The sequence below is a fragment of the Sphaeramia orbicularis genome, chromosome 13 (genome assembly GCF_902148855.1).
Source record: "Sphaeramia orbicularis chromosome 13, fSphaOr1.1, whole genome shotgun sequence".
NCBI lineage: Eukaryota > Metazoa > Chordata > Actinopteri > Kurtiformes > Apogonidae > Sphaeramia > Sphaeramia orbicularis.
This window is the reverse complement of record NC_043969.1, coordinates 2,680,018-2,702,700: the sequence shown is the minus strand read 5'-3', so window position 1 is coordinate 2,702,700 and position 22,683 is coordinate 2,680,018. Positions and strand designations below refer to the sequence as shown.

General features: G+C 36.4%; 1 protein-coding gene across 4 annotated transcripts in view; it reads right to left on the bottom strand.

The window, feature by feature from the left end:
- The window catches only part of tpst1 (tyrosylprotein sulfotransferase 1), a 77,988-nt gene extending 65,492 nt beyond the window's left edge, over positions 1 to 12,496 (bottom strand). For all 4 annotated transcript variants that reach the window (XM_030152687.1, XM_030152688.1, XM_030152689.1 and 1 more), the window contains exon 1: positions 12,287 to 12,496. The gene's annotated coding sequence lies outside the window, so the exon portion shown is untranslated. The remainder of the gene's footprint in view (positions 1 to 12,286) is intronic.
- Positions 12,497 to 22,683: the final 10,187 nt, after the last annotated feature.

Here is a 22,683-nt window from a genome sequence, read left to right as displayed (position 1 = left end):
GTGACTTCGCAGCCATCTGCAGACTCATCCTCATTTACATCTTTTTCTCAACACATGACACCAGCTATCACGTAGGCGCAGCACTGCAGTTCGCATGATGGCAGAAGAAACCAATCAAGATGAAATCAAGAGACATGCCTGTCATTTACTTCACACACATCACAGCAGAAATCAGTTCACACCTTTGTTTACATGCATACAAGAGGGCTTGTATGTGAGGAGGGGAGGTGGGATGAGACTAAAACTGGATAAACAAATGCTAATCAAACACTGTCACTTAACCAGTCTGATTTTGGCTGATGTGAGCTGTGAGATTTTATTTTTGTGTATCAGACACTGTGAGCACGAGCATGATGTGCTTATAATGACCTTAAGGCGGTTGGACCTGACAGCTTATAATTAATAATGATGAATGATGCAGGGAGTGTTTTAAATGCACTCATGTACATCACAAGAAAATGAGCAAACTTAAGTACCAAATGGCTGAATATACCATTTTTAGGCACAAATACATTTATAGATCAGCTACATCAGGGCTGTTAAATCATCAGTAGTTGTGGTCACAACGGACAATATTTTTTCAACTGAGATGAGACCACTCCGATTAAAGATTCCTACTTAAAGTGTCAGGGCTCGGAACCAGAATTTCTAAATACACATTCATGCCCTGCAGCTCTCTCCACTCTGTCCTTTATACTGTCTCAATGTAAACATGGGTGATGCAATGCTCTTTCATGTTGCTATGGAAAAGTCAGGCAAAGATATCATGGCTTGCAATGATCCCATGTTGCTTTTATGACGAGTCAGAGAACATGTGCAGAGTTTTGACAGCAACTGGTTGTTACAGCTGCCAATCACTTCAATTTTTGTTTTACTGATGCTTTGACTATTTGCATGGATGCAGAATACAGTGATTGCATAAGACGTGTGTTTACATGCCTCAAACCATGTACATGTTTTTTGACACGTGCAAAGCTTCACGTGTTGTGAAGCATCTGAGACAATGGAGATAGAGTTGCTTTTCTGAGTTTGTTCATATTTTCATATACTTGAATGAACAGCTGGTTTCTGCTGATACACTCAACAGTCTTTTAATCATTTAAGGCAGCACCATGTTTCTGTCCCTGCTGGAAATTCATTCACATGCTTGTAAGTCTTGTATAGATCGAGTTTTACACAATCTCTCCTGATCGGACCAGTCTCTCAGATTGAGGCAGTTACACAAGCCATTTTTATTCTGACTGGACTGTTATTATTACATTACATTTATTCAGATATTACTGTTAATGCACATGCATCTTGTTTTAAGTTCAAGAAAAGCGTACCATGTTTTACATATTTCAGCTGTTTGTTTTTTTTTACTAAACAGAAAAAGTCTCAAAATCAAAGAAAAGCACTCCATACTCCATACAGGAGTGTGGAAAATTCAACCAACATTTTTTTGTTAATAATCTACGACTGTTTCCATTTATAAATATCTGTGAAATTTGGGTATAATTTCCTTCAACTGATGTTGAAACACATGATGCAACAGACATTAATTGCAAATCCAGACATGCAGGTCTGAAACTCACCTAAGCAACGCTGCTGTGGTGGTATTCTTTGATAGACTAACCAGACCAAACATACATTTACTGACTCAACAGGTCTCACTATAGTTGTCCTGCTTTGCATTACATCATTCTGTTTCACAAACGTTTAACATATGAGAAAGAAAGCAGCTCTGATATTGGGGTTATTAAAATACAAAAACACCATCATCCATGTTTAAGAACCTAAGTTGCATATAAGTTAACTGTTATCATTGCAGCCATGACTGTGGAGGTCTTGGACTGTCTCCGCCCCTCTCTGGAAACTTAATAAAGTTTGGGTCATTTGTCAATCAGACCTTCGTTCTGACACATTCCAGGACTTCAACACAAATTACCATCAATCAGTATGAGCCAAGATTTTTAGCCTGTTCACAACCTTTGTCCCTCAGGCTGGTCAACAAATCACATGCAGGGAACAGCCTCGAGCTTTGCTGTATGATGGCATCACAGAGAGATGGAGTGAAGTCCACATAGGGTTAGGTGATACTAAGAACAAGCCGCATCTTAATATATTTTGCCAGAATGGGGATAAATCATATGTATTTGGATATTTTTTTGAGATGGGTTAAATTTTCAGTTGTAATCTAAAGCCCTATATGATGTCACAAAAAAACACAGACAGAACATGTTCCACAAACTCCTTCAGGTTAAAGGGAATTACATTTTTATTCCTCACCTTTACTAGAAAAAAAAAACTCACTCACTTTGAATCTACATAAACACTCGCCAGCCTCATCATTAACGCTATAAACAACCTACTGTGCCATTATCTGTGTAAAACACTGTATTTTTCACAGGTATTCAGAACTGCTGTAGATTAATTTAACTGTTTTTTGATTAACTAACTACTTTACTGAATGACAAAAGGTTGTACATGTTAGTTTGTGAACAGACTGGCAGCTAGTAAAAACTGGCTAATGTTGTGACTAGGGATAAGTTATAATAATAGTCTCTACATTATAAAATGTGTCTATCATCCTACTTTAAATACATTAAATCGATTTTCCTTTGTCAGTGGCATCTGGTCACAAGGGCCTTCAGATATACTGGGTCAAATTCAGGTGGCTCTGTGTGCCAGACATTCAGTGTACATATAAGACCATGCAGGGTACACGATCCAGGACTTATACTGGATAACATTTTAGATAAATGCCTAAGTATGAAGTGCCTTGCAGCAATCTATGCTGTTTCACATCTCAATCCTTCTCATTCACTCAAGCTTTATGCCACAGACAAAAAAAACAAAAACAAGTAACAAGTGAAAAAGTAAGTGGAGCTTATGAATACCCCCGCCTGCTGCACAACACATTGCCCATCCTGCTCACTGATACCCTGCCTAGTCAGGGGTTAATTTTGAATTTTAAATTAAAGATAACTGTAAGCTAGATTAAACTAAATTACTATCCTTTTCGGGTAGTTCAGTCAAACAAAGACAAACACTATTCTGCTTAAGTCCTATCTTTGTGAATAGTCAAAAGAGTTCATGTTGGAAAAATTTGTATAAAGTCCCAAAATTGAAATTCAGCCACTAAACGGTGCACTGCACCTCTTCTAGTGGTAAAGAAAATATGTGTCGAATTTGAAAAGAATCGGGTGAATAGTCTTCGAGAAATCGGTTGGACAAAAATCTCAGATGGATGGACAGAATTCCCGGTATTACGATACAGAAAACCTGCTGATGTACTGTGTATGCAGTTATTTACCACATTCTACACATATATCACCCCAAGTCAGGATGTGACAAAACTATTTAATGCATGGCTACTGTTTGCCTACACTACAGTGCAATACATGAATGATGAGGCCAAACACAGTCATTCTCGGTCATTTGCACAAATCTAACGTCAACATTGTGCTTCCTGAGGATTCCATTTGCACCTGTCACTCTGTTTGTGACCTGCAGCGGCCTGGTTCACTTGTTCAGATTGAACTCTGTGCAGTTAAAGCTGAGACAATCTGATATGTCTTCAGACCAGAAAACCCCGGCCACCCTGGCAAAAGTCTTCTCTGTTAATGTTTGTTTAATCTCTGGGCCTGTGGCAACGGAAAAATATTTGTCTTACTTGAGTTGTGTTATGGTCGCAGTAGGCTTAAATGTTGGAATCAAAATAATGAGGTGTTTTGAATGTAATGTTATGCCTGCATCCCTTTTTTCCACATAAAATATCACACAGCTATGAATCACAAGCAAAGGATGAGGAGGGGATAAGCACTGAACAACACAGGGAGTGGCTCTTTTATTCTGATTGGCTAACAGTATTAGATTACCTTGTTCAGAACATTAAAACCGTCCTGATACAACCTCTGATGATGAAAGCCATTATACTAAGAGGCCACTAATTACCCAAATAAAAGCACAAAATCTAAAGAAATGTTCCTCTTGGCTCTTTTCTGCAGAAACACATGACTTCTGCTATGCTGTGATATCACTTTACATCCATTTCCATTAGAAAGGGGACAAACAGTAATGGGGTTTTGAGCTCAGATGAAAGGTCCGCATTTGCAAAAAAAAAACAAAAAACATTAGCTGCAGTGTTCAAGTACTGCTGCTGAAGAGAACTTCTCTGAGTTGGATGATAATGTACAACCAGCTCATGGGTTCTTACCTCAGGGTAAGAGCACAAACAACCTGCTGACAAGGACCTTAACGAACATATGCACTTCCTATATTAAAGCACAGTGAGAGAAGTTAGGAGGTATAACTACATGTGAGGAAGCATAGAACAGTATTATGGAGACGTACCAGTTCTCAGAAACGTGTGTTCAGATGGAAAAACCTGATAAGATATTTTATTACACCCTCTCAGAAATCACACTACGATAGTAATCACCCTGTCTGCAGCAGAAAGTGTGGAAACCAAAAAGGCAAACCATGACCACATCTTCTGGGACTGCCCTGTTATTAAAGGCTGCTGAAGAAGGGCAAGACAGTTTTAAGCGTGTAATTCTCCTGGAAAGTAAGACTACATAGTATGGATATATACCTCATAAATAGGCTAAAAGACACAAATGTTTAATGAATGTACTGCTGGGTAAAAAGCCTCTTACTGGGAAATGGCAGTCACATGAGAAGTCTAAACAAACGGGTGGAAATTATAATGAACATTTATACAATGGAGACAGTAACAGCTGTTTTCAATCATAAACTCCGACACTGTGCTTTTCAATGGGAAAACAGGTTCACTATATAACCCCAAGGGCCTGATTTTATTTTTACGAGTGAATCATGATGCTGCAGTGAAAAGATTGCTCCTTGTATATTTTTTTTCCCCCATTCCTCTTTTCTTTGTTCTTGCTTTCTTTTTAATGTAAGGACAGGCTATATCTACTATATAATATGCTTTATCATTTACTGTGGTGCCACAAATTATATACTTTACTTTTCCTCATTTGGTCAATGCTTCTACTATATATGATCCAGAAAACCAAAGGACTGTTGATTTACCAGTTATATTTTGTATACTTATTTAGTGAACTTTACTACGCTGTGATAGTTTAAACTTGTGTTATTCCATATATATATATATATATATATATATATATATATATATATATATATATATATATATATATATATATATATATATGGGAATTTATGTCAGGCCCGTATTCATTTTAGTTTGCTGCTATGATTAAAATCCTTACATTACTTAGTGTAGAGAGAACCAACATCCACCCCTTCAGGTTGTTCCCCATGGAACTTTATTTCAGAAGAAAAAAATTATATTATTTATTTGATTATAAATTATATTATATATCAACAGTGAGACACAAGTAATTCCTTTTGAATTACGCCATTATTACTCATATGTTGTCATTTAAAAGATAATTTTCTGAGTCAAGAAAATTTTGCACAGCAGTTTGTATAAACCTGTTCAAGTATCAGATGGTGAAAATACATAAATAGAAAGACAACAGACCAAAAAAGTTGCAAAGTTGACATCATTGTAAATTTCTCCCTCCAGATGTTGTTGTTCAGATCTGTTGAAAATGTCTCTGCAGCTTCAAAATGACCACACTAATACTTTATCACCTCGCTCTCAAAGACTGAAGTAAAATCTCTCAAGGTATATCACATGACATGAGTTGCAGTACACAAAATTAGATGTTTTGTTACTATCTAGACCTGTTTCTCCTCTATCTTTACAAACTATGGCTTTCTTGGCATCAATGTGCAAATGGTAGAACAATTCACATAAGTTGAAAAAATTGTCGCTCACCATTGAATATCATTCAGATCTTTTACAAACTTAGGTCCTATGGGGCGCAGCATGAGGGGCAATGCTTCAGCTCTCAATATTCACATTTCTAGGCCTTTTGCTTGAAAATATTAAAGTTCTATAGTAATATTTTGTTTAATACTTGCATAACAATATGCATAAAAGAGAAAAAAAACTATCAAATATGCAAATTTTATTTTTGAGTCAAAATGATATAGACATAAGTCTTAAAAAAATGTTTTTTTAGACGATGTTATATTTCATCATCTTTAGTGGGAAATGAGATATCCTATATTCGTTCATGAGTTTGGGTCAGAGCCCTACTGTTGCCTCTGCAGAAAACATCCAACTTCCTCTATCACTCCAAATACTATGAACTGTCACTAAAGTTTGCAGCATCAGCCCACACAGGAAGCATTCACACATCAGACCACAACACTCCTAACAGCATGCAACGTCTCAAGACAATTGTGACTCAGTGCATTTAATACAATTATTTTCAGTATTCCCCGTTAAAGCAAAGCTGAGATAAATCAACATCATACCTTTATTACCTTTTGGTGCAGTGGACAACTCAGCAATGCACATCACTAATCAGTAAAGTGACTGGCTGGGAAATACAGTGGAGTAAATCTGCCAGTGACTAGACCAGTGTACGGATGGAGGGGGGAGGGGAAAGAGGGGAGGACGCTGTCTGTGTAGTGTGTGGGCAGCCTTTCATCAAATAGTATGAACAGAATAATAGTATGAACAGAATTTGTAAGGCAGTCAGACAATCTGGGCTGTCAGTGTAGGAGTGTTGTTCTGTAGAATGGTGCAATCCGAATAACGTCAAACTAGAACAAGAGTAGAGATTTTCAATCTCTGCATTACACACTACATTACACTGTTACTGCCGTTATAGTGGATGTTTTATGTAGGGTTGGAAAAATTCTTTCCCCAACATCACTGGAAGGATCTTTTTGGTTCAAACAAGTATCTGAATCTCTGAATCAAGAATAATTAATCATGAGGTAGAGATCACAGATTTACGCTCATTTCAGACTTATTATTCACACCTGTTTTTTTAAGCATGGCTAATACAAGATTCCACTGTGAACTCAGAGTTCTGAACTGATCTGCATGACCAGAAGTTCAATAAAAACATCACTCCCCAGAACAAAGTCATAAGAAACATAACAAACATGGAGAACACATTTACACTTATGCCCCGTTTCCACTACGTGGTATCGGCTCGACTCGGCCTTTTTTGCGTTTCCATTACGAAAAAGGACCTGGAATCTGGTACCCGGTACTACTTTTTTGGTATCACCTCCACTGAGGTTCCAGGACTGGGGACCAGATACTAAAACATGATGTGTACACACTGCAGACCACTGATTGGTCAGACAGTTGTCTCTGTGACCTGCCGTTTTACAAAAAACAGATGCAGAAGTGGACAGTAAATATAGCGGTACATTAATCCACATGATAACAGCCCAAAACTACACCATGGTCGGTCGAGGACATTCAGTCTCAGGTGGCCGACGTAAAAATTCAGACGAGACAACACGCAACTAGCGAGTTTATCAGCAACTCTCTGAACAGACGACACGGAAGTAACGCGCTGCATCACTATGACGACCAGGTACTGTAAAGTCGGTAGTATCTTGTAATGGAAACGCTCTCCAGGAATACCGAGTCGAGCCGAGCCGAGCCGAGCCGAGTCAAGCTGGTTCCACGTAGTGGAAACATGGCATTACTATTCTCTGTAGTGCACTTTCAAGTACAGACTGGATATGCTGCCTGCCCTCGTATTTTGCGAGTACAGAACCTTAAATACTTAGGAAGAATAACATCTCACAGTCCCTTCTCTGACTTACTTCATTGCAGATGTCTTCCATGTTTATATTCACTGAGTGACTTCTAGCAGCTATCAGCTTGTATGTGAGTTAAGAACAACCTACTGAAGAGATGACCCAAATCAGAATTTTAAACATGAGATTCCATGTGAATTATGCTGTTCACAGATGTGTCACATAAATGCAAGTAGTAAAAAATGATACTGACGTATCATGGATGTGCTCTACATTTGCACTAGATACGTGAACCATAACTTCTGAAAACTATGAGGGTCCACACTGTAAACTGTTTAAGTGACTTGGCTTCCCCTTTACAGGAAAAGGACACCCAGAAGGTTAGTTGCACAGATTAGTGTGATTACTTTTTATTAATATAATTTTGATTTTAAAAACTTATGAACCATTCACTTTTAGTGTCATTAATACAGATGAAAACATTTCCCGAGGCCACACTCTTAAAGAGCCTCTTGCCCCCCCCCCCCCCCCCCCCCCCCCCCACACACACACACACACACACACACACTATAAAGTGAGTGCATTCGTTTCTTTGTTACTTTATTAAAACATCCCAGACATTATGCTCAGTTTGCCTGCAGTTCACTTACACTACAATATCGCTGTAGTACAAGAGACGCGATAAAAGGCCTATTCATTTACCAGTGAAATACAGCAAGTCACTAGGGAAATCTGGCCCATGAGTGGGTGGCCACTGTACTTTTCTGCTCAGAGCTCAAATGTTTTGCACACTGAATATGAACAACCACCACTATCAGTTTTATATATAAGCTACATCCTTCCTTACACTCTGATAAGGTTTTTTTTTTTTTTAACATGCAACTAGAAAGCAAAAACTAAATGGTATGCAGTTGTGGAAGGGGTGCTCAGATGCGTAGGTAAAAGTAGTAACACCCCAATGAATAAGTTAAAGGTTAACTCGCGTTATTATCCCCGTAGGCCATACATATAGTACCTAGCATTAGCATTAGCACATAGCACACATTAGGAGCAGTGAACTGCCATTGAAAGCACAGAGACCAACTGCAGATCTTCATCAACACTCACACAGGAGAATTAGCTAACCTATTTGTACCTATTTTTATCAGCAGGAGAAAGCAGAGGAAACCTGCACAGCATGGAAAGAACAGGCAAACTCAATACAGAAAGGCTCCGAGTGAGACTCAAACACAGAAAATATATGACTTATCTACGATGTTTTTGATTGATTTAATAGATGCATTAATATTTAGCATTTTACTGCTATGCATGATTAAGGTTGAGATCATCTGAACAACTTCATATACTGTTGATAGTTCAATCTACAGCAATTAAAGGTTAAGTAATGCATCAGATCCTATAAGGTCATCATGTGTTTAAGCAACACTGTCAGTATGCTGTCAGTGTGGTTTTCATTGGACAGGATAGTAATAATAATTGTAATCTGACAAAACTCTTGGACAAATATAACTGAGTACTTATTACATGTTGTCTCTGATATGAAGTGGAATAGGCATATGAAGCAGCTTAAAATAAAAACTGGAAAGCACAAGTACCTCAAGTCTGAACTTAAGTAAAACTTTGTAATATGAGTAAAAGTATAGTTCCATTTCTCCACTGATGGCATGCCAGCTCTAATCTTTGTTGCCATAGACAACGACTTGTGCTCGTTCACTATCAGTCAGCCAAGAGTGGTATATCAGTCAAGTATTTCACAGTGAAAAAGTCGTACAGATGTCTATGGACGTCCTTGGCTATCAGCAGTACTATTCTGAGAGGTTTGATGAATGTGGGCCCTCACGTCACTACGTCCTTGAGCAGCTCTCTTTGCACAACTTCATGAATGTGCGCAGTACTCTGCAGTTGAAACTCTGGCTGAGTTCAGCGGTCAGACAGATGCTTGACTGAATGTAATAATTGTGATGCAGCAGTGGGTGTTCTTTTCAGACAAGGAAATGAGAGTATAAGTGAGCTAGAGTCCAACTGATCCAGCTCTGCAGCTGTGGCAGCCAACCCACTGAGAGAAGCCAGCAAGAGAAATACCCTGAATTCAACTGGACTCAACTCCCACCCCTCAACCCCAGACCACCTGCACACAGCAGATGTGCTCCTTGCTACCAACACATTAGTAGTCTATGCCCCTCGCTGGACACTGGAAACTATTTTCTCAGCTTTGGAAGGCGGCTAGGAAGAATAGTTTTTATAAACCTTCAATTTAAAAACATTCATCCCTAAGTGCATATATATATATATATATATATATATATGCATACATACACAAAAGTAACTTTTTTTAAACTGTCACTGCAATATGATTTATTTATTTTTAATCAACTGAAGGTTCTGATTCTGGTTTCATCCATCTTTCCAATCACTGAACACATCTAAACATTTTAAGACCTGCAAACAAAAAGTTATATCAACTACAGACCAGTTTTGTTTTTCTACCATCGTGTTCCCTCCTGAAAACTCGCTACATTAGCCACATGTGGACCGAACATGCTTTCAGAGAATAAATGTTTATTCCACCCAGAGCAAAACCATAAGAGTCAGTGTTTAAGTGGTTATTAGATGCTAATATTTTCCTACAGAACAGATAATCAAAGGGTAAATCCCAACACCTTACAGCCAGGTTGTAAATTCCATCTGATCGGGTCAGTCTCTCCCTAGTGAGGTGGTTACATGTGGTATTTTTACTCTGACTGGGCTATTATTACTGGACTATTAGGGTCTATAAAGTCACACATATTCTACAAAGCAATAGTGAACAATAACACTACTGTGTACAATTTGAAATGTATACATGAGAACATAAGATTTAGTTTTAGCATAGGCATTACTAGAGACTCAGTGCCTAAAGACACTGATGCATAGGATTTGACACAACCAAGTGCAAAAACTCACAAAATGTGAGACTACAAAGTATCACCAATGCATTGTCTTCTGAATATATGATTCAGGCTACTTTGCCCGACTGACTGTGATTCACTGAGGCAGGATCATTTTCTCCAATCTATGATGCACTCACAGGCCACAACACTTACAACCCTGACACATTAACTGCTGTTAAATGCAACCTCAATACACACCATTCATATATAGGCAGTAAATGATGCCTGGTTTACTCGGAAAAGGGTCACAGTTCAAGCAAAGCTTTAGTTTAAAGCACAGGTGTCAAACATCCGACCCACCAAAGGATCCAATCCAGCCCGCGGAATGAATGTGTGAAATGCAAAAATTACAACGAAGATCCCTGGTGTCAAAATCACTCAATTCAGGTTCCACATGCAGACACATACAGTCCAATTAGACACTTTTTTATCCATTTTGTTCATTTTATTTATTATTTTAGTCATTTTTGTTCATTATTTTGGCTGTTACTGTCAGTTTTGTAGCTTATTTTATCCTTTTTTACTTTATTTTGGAAATTTTTGGCTTACGTTTTTCCACATTATTATTTTGTGTTGTTTTTTTTAAATTAATTTTTGTTCATTGTATCCACTGTCATTGATCCAACTCCATAGGTTTTACTGGTGAATCAATGTTGTAGAAGATGACAATGTTTCCATGGTAACTACCAGTAAAATACCAGCAAAATATTATCATAAAAACCTATAAATAATGACAATCCCAAATTTTCTCTTTGTTTTTTTGGTGTAAAAAAGTAAAATGACATGAAAATATTTACATTACCAAACTATACTTTTATAAAAAATGTGAATAACCTGAACAAATATGAACAAATGGAAATGTCTTAAGAAAAGTAAATGCAATTTTACCAATATTCTGCCTGTTACTAAATATTTTGTGCGATTGTAATGCACATGTGTAAATGATAAACTGATAAAACGAGGCAGAATATTGTTAAAATGTTAAAATTACTCTTGTTTTTCTTACAACAGTTCAAGTTGTTCATGTTATTCAGATTTTTAAGGAAACTTTGTAGATGTAAACCTGATCATAATAGAATTTTACTTTTTTCACTGTTATTATTTTACTGGTTCGGCCCACTTGAGATCAAATTGGGCTGAATGTGGAACCTGAAAGAAAATGAGTTTGACAGCCCTGGTTTCAAGTGTCATAAACATACACACTTCACACATCAGACTACACATTAGTCAAACGTGAACTTCAGATTCGATGCACTGCACTAAAAATACAACTTCTGAGAGGACCTGAATATAAATAGGAGCTGCATGGTGGTCCTGTCTTCAGTAGACACAATTAGTTGCCTCTTTAAGATTCATAAAATGTCTTCGGTGATGTCCAAGGTGTGTAATCCGACTGCGTCTGTCGAAAAATTAGGCTGACGTTCCCCCAGAGATCGGCACGTAACAGTGGTGTCTGTCAACACACACAGTTGGCTTCACTGTCTGTACAATGTATTTATGTGACACAGCTCCATTTGTACGTGATAATATCAGCCAGAGTCATTCCTCCAGTCTCAACAGTTAACACGGCAAAGACGGCTAGTTATGTAATGTGTCCTGAAGAAGAAACACTAAGAAAAGCCTGGAATATGGGTGCGCGAGGGCTGCTGCCAAAAATGCGCCTTTAATTGTCGCAGCTGCTGAACACCGGGCTGAAGGAAGGAGAGCAGAGCAGGGGACATTACAACAGCACCGACACAAATACTGACCTAATGCTGCGGATACGGAACCGGGGACTGGTGTCTGTCGGTGTGAGCACCTCCAGGGAATCCAACGGTGATGTCCGGACAGTCCGTGCCGTCCTCCACACTTACTTCGGGGGCATTTTCTGTGTCTGCGCACCGTGTTGGTGGCACGGCGGTCAGGCTTGTTGCTGGTAGACTGGAGATGATACCAACTCCACTGCTACAACTGGTCTGCTCTACTGGGGCCGAAACACCTGCTCTGATTGGTCCAGATTTCACAGAGGCTTGTGTGTCACGGCTGCTGATTGGTCCATACGGAGATGGGCGGGACTAGGAGAAATTTAAAAGCACAGTAACATGAAGCTCTGCACGTCAGACCTGTGAGTTCAATGTAAACATGGCTAAATATTAAATCATTACCTCTGCCAGGAGGTGTTGTGATCACTTTGCTTTGTGTGTTTGTTTGTTTGTTTGTTTGTTTGTTTGTTTGTTACATCTTTACAGGAAAACTATTCCACCCATCGTTCCCAAATCTTCCCCACAGGTAGGCCCAGGCCCTGGGACCAACCCATTACATTTTGGGTCAAGTAGGCCAAAGTTCAAGGTCACAGCAAGGTCACAAAGTCTACAATTTTCCTATCTTTCATCATTGAGCAATTTTCCAAAATTCATCAAAAATTCAAAACGACTCCGATTAGCCTCCAATTTAATCCACCCGTAGCTTAGAACAATATCTTGTATCTGGCACAAAATTGTCCACATCCACTGTGGAATGTGGACTCTGTGGACATTTACATTTAACACTGAAAATCCCATTTTCATTATAACTCAAAAAATATTGATTGGAATTTAACCCTTTCATGCATAGTGGTCACTCCAGTGGACAGTTATTCTACAGCTGTTCTCTTGTATATTCATGGGTTTTATTGTTTTAGTTTCATATCAGCCAAATGTTTTAGTTTCATATCAGCCAAATGCATCATCCCATACATTGTAATTAATACCATTACTGTCACTGTGCTGTTCCAGATAAACTTAATCTGCAGGTTTGAGAGTAAATCAATTCCTTGTTATTATTATGAGACTGTAATTAACAGGGTTTTTTTTTAAACAAAAAGTTTCTATTTGTTTTTTTTGTTTGTTTGTTTTTTTTTGCATATTATCTCCATAAAGTGAATAATAACTTAGAGTATGTTAAAATGTGACAAAATATCAGATTAGCAGCATTTTAAAATATTTTATTCATAGTTTTCACACAGTATATCAGTAAATGCATGTTTATTTGCTTCAAAAATTAAACACATAGTGTCCAGCTGAGTGGATATTTTTGTAATTCCATGAAAAACAGGTCCATAAAAAAAATTCAATTTCATGCCTTCAGAGGAATAAAAACACTCACAAAAAAAAATCTTGATTTATGCATGAAAGGGTTAACATAATTTGATATACACGTGACTGGTACCAAGCTTCAACCTTATTATGAAATATCGGTCCGCTCCATTTCTCTTCTGTTACGCTCTGTTGACTTTCGTTATTTTTTATGCACCATTTTCAAAAAATCATAAAACATGCAATTTGTGAAATATCATTATGAAATTTGTTTTGCACAGCCATAGACATGTGTTCTATGACATAAGTTCCAGTTTTTGCTGTTCAACGAAAATTACGGAAGCAGTTACACAGGGAATTTGCGGGGGGTGTCACAAATCGTTTTCTCTTACATTCAAATGCTAACTAATAACTCGAAAATGGCACCAGTTAGCCAACATAGTTACATTATCGACATATAGGAACTCGTCTAAAAAGAAATAGTCAATCCACGCATGCACACCATTCGGGGTGCTTGGCGGAGGTTTGTGTTCTCTGAACACTTGTTTCAATTAATAATGCTGTAAAAAACATATTCAACTTATCCCTTGCATCTATACATTATATGAAAAAGGATAAAGATATTTAATACTGTTTTTCTTTGGGCTAAAACTAAAATACATTTTAAGGTTTAATATAGGCTAAATGTTATTTTTAGTCTATGTATGTGGACACTTTGCAGAAAATGAGTAACATTGGCAATAAGGTGACACAACTGACAATAAGGAATATCTTTCATTCTTGTTATTCTTGTTTGTTTGTTTTTTTATTGTATACATAAATTGTTACGATGAAAATTGCAACAATGAACAAAATATGAGAAAACATACATTGATGTCACTTCATTTTCCTTGAGGGATGTTCTCTGCCACTCAGTAAGGAACACCAAAATTTGTGTGTACATATATATATATATATATATATATATATATATATATATATATATATATATATATATATATATATATATATATATATATTTATGTGTGTGTGTGTAAATTTAAATGTAGTTCTGTGTTATTGTTGTTAATATACTTGTTTACTGTCTGTTTGACTTCATTTAAATCATATTTGAAATAATTCAACGGTAGGTCACACTATGATCTGACATCATAATGACAGTTAGTTTTCTGTGTACTTTCTTTAAAGCTGCAGTTGCCAAAATAAGTGAGAAAAACACCATAATCTCAAAGTACACACTGTCCTTCTGCAGTTCTTTCCTTTTGAACCAAATAAAAAGACTAATTATAAATACAGATGACCCTGATGCTGTTTAATGCTGTTATGGAAAAGCAGAGATACTTTTCTAAGCTTCTGTATTAAGACAGAGTTAAGCATCCATTGGTCAGTCATGACATTTGTCAGTCATGTATTTAACCTCCCTACCTTTGAATTGCAATATACCGAAAGGTTATTATGGATTTTTTGCTCAGTAATACTAAAAACTACTGAGCACCTCTGCTTTAAATATAGCGTTTACAATACATGAACATGTTTATCATGTATCCCTGTCCATACAGTTATCTTATATTTTAAAAGGGAAGTAGACTCTATTTGTGTGTGTGTGTGTGTGTGTGTGTGAGTGTGTGTGCGCACGCACGTTCACGTGTGTGTGTCTGTGTCTGTGTCTTCGGCATCACATAAAATCTGACAGAGCTGACTGCTGCAGTTTGGCATACTTATGTGTTTTTGGTCAAAGAACAGACTATCAAAAACGGCAAGATGATAAGACCAATATTTTGGGTGATATTAGTAATTTTGGAATACAATGGCCTTACAATCACATTACTCTGCCTATGACGGCTGACGGGAAGCACAATACCACGCTGCATGACGGGAAATGAAGTTAAAAACAGGCGCCACAAATTTACTAACTTTAGTCTCTAGATAACGGTATTATTATATTAATTGTCGATGAAATTATAAAGAATGATTTACCAAACAATTTTTATGACAGTACTCATAAAATATTGACTAACATCTTTTCCCAAAAGTCAGCTCTCCCCAGCGTAAAAACTACCACATCTACAACCCGTGGTTCCCTGCGGGTCAACGCATTACTTTCTATATCAGAGTGCATCACACAGAATAGAAATGTTTAAGAGATGTCTGAAACATTTGTGCAAATCTGTAGTTGTTGATGAAATCTTTTGTTGTTGGATTGAGCATTGTCAATCAAGTCCAACTGAGCTCAACATTAAACATGTACAGCAGTTAAAAGTTACAAACACGTGAATGCAGCAGTAAAACAATTCAAACACATCATATATAATAGTAAGACACTGACAGGTACCATTTTACTTTACAGTGACAGTTTTTATTTTTCATAATTCAATACATTTGGATAAAAATATCTAGGTCTTGAAAGCAAAACTTTTACTTATGAAGCATTTTCACTATGTTCTGACAGTAAAAACATGTTCTGAATACTTCTTCCACCACTGGTATGTCCCTTCCTGTTTAGTCTGCCCTCCAAATATTTTAATGAGAACAATTATCTTTTCATTTTTGATGGATTGTTCTGTTGGTTTGGCATACTAAATAATTGAATTACCATGCCTGATAACCTTTATTTACTGTACTATCTTATAAGATTATTAAAAAAACCAAGTGTGGCTGGATTTGTCTGCATATATTGTGTTTTGGCAGCTTTTCAACATTCAACTGGCACAAACAACAGCCTTTAGGGAATACATTTTAATTAAATTAATTTATTTAAAAGTTCCTTCTTGAACATAATATCCTTTCATTGCCATGACATAATGATATTTTCCTAAGAAAACACATGTTACAAACATTGTGTCAGATGTGCAAACTAAGAAAATCCTTGCACGAAAACAAAGACAAACATTTGGAGTTGTCATTATTTATAGGTTATTATGCTGTTATTTTACTGGTCTGTCCCACTGGAGATCAAATCAGGCTGAATGTGGCCCCTGAAAGAAAATGAGTTTGAGAGCCCTGATGTAGATGCTCAGAAAATTTCAGTGTATTCTTCCAAGGTTATTATTTCAAAATAGAGAAAAATAATGAAAAAGGGATTTTTCAGCAAAAACAAGCATCATTAATAAGTGGTTAAACAAGCCTCTATATCCACATGAGCTTTACTGATGAGTCAGTGTCGCAGAGGATGACACTGTCCCCGTGTTCACTACAGAGCTTCTGAACATCCAAATGAATCTAAATATCTGACACTGAAATGAACTGCCTTTTATCTGAATTATTTTAATATATTGATAGGATCAGTAGTTCAAAAGTTCTTAAGCAAATGCTTTTGGTCGCCGATGACTGTTTAGGTCTCTGAGAGTGAAGATATAATTATACAAATACAGACTGCATGTGAATATTATCACACTGTAGGCATTTCTCATTCATGACAATGACTGACAGGTTTTTGATCATGGTTTGTGGGAATATGTACCAAGCAGTGCTGCTAATCTTCAAGTGTTTCTCATCATCAAACTATGTCTATCTCTCTAACATTTTTGCAGCATTTATCTTTGTTCTGTGTTACAAATAGTGATTAGGCTGGAAAATGTACTATCGCTGATAAGATTGCATGTATTCGCTAAAAGCTGAATGGAGCTTTGCTGCTGCTGAAATAGCTTAATATGGAAATGCTGCGAAAGTTAAAAAATTTTAATTGAAGATGGAGCTGAAAAAAAAAAAAAATTGTTAAACTGAAAATTATGAAGTGGAATAAATTAAAACAGCAAACAGTGTAAGGTTATATGAAGAGTCTAAACTGAGTAAAAATATGAATTAGGCAAATGCTGAAAATGGCAGTATGTATAAGACATAAAAAAAGTCTAAAATGATGCAAAATAATAATAAAAAAAAAACCCCACCTGTATTATTTTGTTCTTGCATTTCCCTCAAATGAGTTAAAATGAAACAACCCTCTACATATACATGAAAATGAAAACCTGAAAAATTACACCTCTGGAAATGTGTGTTTTTATCATCAGAAATGTCATGCAGACATGTCATAAAACATCAAAAGCCTGCTGTACATTTAGTGCCTGTTATTGTGAGATGAAGCTGCTGTGTCCGATAAAACAGATAGACACAGATTGTGGAGGCAGGACACAGCTAGAGTTAGCCTGAAGGTCAGAGAGAAGCCTGAGGCAGGGGCTCTGACGGCGCAGCAGGACTCAGAGGGGAAGAACAAGGGCAGATCAAACTTGTCACCACGTGAAAGGGCTTGCTTTACTGTTTCGGAAGTATTTCTCATGAGCGGTGGAAGCTTTAAAGGCAGCGACAGAGAAAAAATGGCCAGTGATCAATGATGCCATTATTGTGAAATGCTCTGGTTTCAGTCACAGTGAACAGTCAGCACTCAGCATCTCCATCAGAGTTCAAAAGTGCATGTTAACTGATAGGGCAAACGTAGACGGATGAGAGCAGACATCAGAGTGTTTTAAGGATTCAAAGAGACTGGTGGATCCTGAGTTTCAAAATGTCATCTGTGCATAGTCAGGATACCGGGACACTTAGATTTTTACAGTTTTCTTTTCAAAAAATGTTGACTTCTCAGTTGTTGTTGTTTTTTTTTTGTAAATCGATATGACTGAGTATTGCAACAAATCATATCATCAATGATTAGTGGTATGAGATGAGCATTTTGAACAGTTATTGGAAATTTTCATTTTTTTTCCCTAAAAATGTTGACCTGTCAGTCTGTTCTCCTTAGATTGACCTTTTGCCAAGTCCCGCCCCCTCAGTTACTGTTGGGATGTCTGTCAAGCTTTGGGACTCAACATGTCACTCCATGGTGTTTTCAGTGTTATCAAAGACATATTGTTGAGAACACAACTGCAAATTTCTATGAAAGATATGAAATAGCACCGAGATACACAGAAAAGAATGGAGAAGCTCACTACACACACTGTAAAAAAAATCTGTAATTTAACAGAATTTTCACTGTTTATTTTATAGATTTTTCCTGTATTTTTACGATACAGGAAAATATCAATGAAATGACAAAAATAGACTGTGATTTTACATGTCCAATATAAAATAACACGAAAAAACTGTAACTGTGAATAACCATAAAATTTTTATTTTTTTAAAGAAATTTTTTATTTTTTCACAGAAAAATAGTTAAAATACATTTGCAAATTTATCATAATTTCACAAATATTTCTTTTCTATTTATGAGATTAAACTGTTAATTTAAAGTTTAATACTGTAAAATAATAATAATAAAACAAGATAAAATTACTGACAATTCATCCTAAAAGAAGTATTTGTTCTACACGTTTAACAAGACTTGTTTGTTAATTGACAAATATCTTGTGTAATTATGGGAGGTTTCAAAACAAAAATGTCGAATAAATGTACTTTTGTGAATGTATAACATGTATAAGCACTGATAAACTGTCCAAATACAGTTTTTAGCAGTGGATTGGACAACTTTGTCTCATTGAAAATTATTTGTATATGTATTTATAGGTAATTTGATTGTTTTAATACATGAAAATATTCTTTATTAAACATTAAAAAGTCAAAAAAATATATGCAAAATCTCTTGTAAAGTTCGAGCAAAAAACTGTATTTTAATTATGGAAAATTACCGTATTTTTATGAGATGGTTATTTTCCATTACTTTACAGTATTTTTTCGGCACCCCTGCTGCCAGAATAAAACCGTTTTTTATGTTTGTTTGTTTGTTTTTTACGGTGCAGTGTTAATTTGATCTACAAAAGCCTTAAGGTAAGGAACATCTAATGAAAATCAGAATACAGTTGTAAGGACAGATGGTTGAGCTGCATTAGAGCAACTGAAAGTAGCTTGAAATGTATATTTAAGGCATTTCTGCTTACTTCTCTCTGATATTTAAGTACTACTATATAAGAAATTTGGTATTATTTCCTTTCCTTAATTTCCCTGACATGTGTCTGGTTGATAATTAATTTACTACTATATCATCATAATATGCTGGAAATATCCCCTCACAAGTTCTTAGACATCTTCAGGCTGCAATACACACAGTACATTATTTTTATCCAGTTAATGGTCACAATGAACCTCCTAAATTATTTGTCTGACTATTTTTAATAATTGTGAAATGTGAGTAGCTTTTAGCTTTAGAAAAGAAAAATTACAATACCCTCCTCTAAGTCTAAAATATATCTGCTGTCAAACTACAAGTTCCATCATATATATGGTCTATTCACACTTATATATATATTAATGTATGACTGTGTATGCCAGTGTTGCTTTGCGGCCACTTTCAGCTACATTTTATTCTATACATTCCTTAAAAAGTGATAAAAACGTTGATGTAATATTTCTAGTTGACAAAGAGCAGACATTAATCATTAATAACACATTGAGGTACTAAATATATAAGCAGTTATATCTATGAATTACATTCACACTACATCCTTCACTTGCTCTTAAAACTCAACAGGCCTTCTGTGCCTGTTACAGCTTTTAACACAGGATTGGGTGGTTGTGGTTTTGGAGAGGAGCTTAGAGGGTTCCTTTATTCTGTTATTTTCAAGCATTTTTGTAATACATAACATAATAACATTGTTAAAATTATAAATGGCACTTCTTCCCACCCCTTTTCAGTGCATGTACATGAAACTATTGAGCTGTTTTTTTCTAAGGTTGTCTTGAATGTTGATTTTTGTATTATTATTATTATTTCTGTTTTACTTGTTCAAATATATGATCCATTTCATTTCATGTTTAGAATAAATCATTCAACCATGAAATAATTGTATGGCATTATACTGCTACTAATGTTTTAATACAGGTTATTTAAATTTCACAGCATTTTTAAAAAATGTTATATTCTCAGTTTGTCTAATACAATTTGTGATGGTCTACTGCTTTCTGACATTTTTATGACAAACAATTCATTCATGATGTTGTTAAATAAAAAAAAATGTATGAACAAATGAAGGGAATGTCAGTGCAGATTTTCCTGCCTGATGTTCCTGTGGTCAAGAAGAAATCTCCATAATATCAGATGACTGGATATCTGATATTTATTTAAATATTTAAACACATATCGATCAGTCCTGACCAAACTTATAGATAGCCATTGGACAGTTGACACCTTCATGCCACTTTATAAGGTCCTCTGTGTTATATTGTGTTGATTGTAACAACATTGAGTTGTTTGGTGTCTTGATATGGTTTGGAACAACTCCCATATTTCCCACAAGACTCATTTACAGCTCAGCAGTAACAATGCACACTGTGGAAGTTGGTGCTGACTGCACTACTTTTGAGATATGGAGAGTACAGTAGGCCATTACAACGCTGCTGACTTAGGAATCTGCATCTGGAGAGTCCCCGCATTCAAGGTGGGATAACTAATCATCCACTGGGGGGGGGGGGCGCAGAGCCGAAATGTTTCCCCTGGAGACTTTTGCCCAGAATGGCCCAGTGGAGTGTGAGAACGGATAGGAGTCAGGGGAAAATGGGAGGAAATCTGTGGTGTCCAACAATGCCCATCTCCTTTGGGAGGCAGTGCAGAGGTCAAGATGATGAAGTAAAACAAATCACTTATAGAAACACTAACAAAGAAAACTGCTGCTGCATAGTCTTTAGGTTGTCCTTTACAAAACAACACTGTAATTTACAATGGAAGTGTTCGAATGTATGACTTCACACCGAGGCAGGAAAATGATGCAGTGGTTTGTATTTCGCCTCACAGCAAGAAGGTCCTGGCTTCGATGCATGTTTTTCCCATGTCTGCTAGGTCCTCCTCAGGTTCTCCAGCTTCCTTCCACCATCCAAACACATGTACCTTAATAATCTAAGTCACGGATGTCAAACTCACTTTAGTTCAGGTGCAACATACAGCCCAGTATGATCTCAAGTGGTCCAGTGGGACCAGTGGAATAATAACATAATAACCCAGTGGTTCCCAACCTTTTTGTCTCATGACCCCATTTTAACATTACAAAGTTCTGGCGACCCCAGACATTCAAAACGGAGACTTTTTTTTTTGCTAAAATTAATTTGTTTATGATCATGTAATAGTTTGCTATACTATGTTACATTATAATGTATATTGGACTGAGGCAGTAAATCCAGGTGTAGATTACTGCACAACGTGAGAAATGGATTTTCCTTGGTCAGGATATGTACAGTCAGTCCAGCTGTGATTTACAAGGAGGACAATTAATACTGAACAAACAAGAACTGAAACTATGAATTATGAAAGAGCTGCAGCATCTGAAACTGACCACAGTGAACATTTGACAGATAAACAGAACCACAGTGCTGCAGTTTCACACTCACAGTTTGTCATGTCTGTTATGTACTGGGATTGTCTTTCTGAACTCACCATATATTTTTTTATCAGTAAGTTTTTCTTTTCATTTTTATATTTACTAGAAATTTCAGGTGACCCCATTTGAATTCTAGGCGACCCCACGTGGGGTCCCGACCCCAAGGTTGAAAAACACTGTAAATAATTTCAACTCCAAACTTTTCTCAGTGTTTTAGGGTGAAAAGAGTTCAATTAAAATGAAAATTCAATGAAAAAGCTAATACAAATTACACTATGAAAATGTTTACTTTTGCAAACCATCCTTTAAAAAATATGAATAATACAAACAACCACAAACAACCTGAAAGTTCTTAAGAAAAATAAGTGCAATTTTAACAATATTATGCTTCATTTACACATGTGCATTGCAACTTACAGATCACAGTGGATCTACAAAGACATTTAGTAACAGGCAAAATATTATACTTACTATCGCACTTACTTGATTTAAGACACTTCAGCTTGTTCATGTTTGTTCAGGTAATTCACATTTTTTGTGAAAGGATAGCATGTAAATATAAACATTTTCATGAAATTTTACTTTTTTACACCAAAACAAGGAGAAAAATCTGGAGTTGTCATTATTTATAGGTTATTATGATGGTATTTTACTGGTCTAACCCACCTGAGGTTGAATTGGGCTGAATGTGGCCCCTGAACTAAAATTATTTTCACTTCCTTGATTGTTAATATCTCAGTGTAATTTTTGCATTTCAAAATCTATTCCATGGGCTGGATTGGACCCTCTGATGGACCA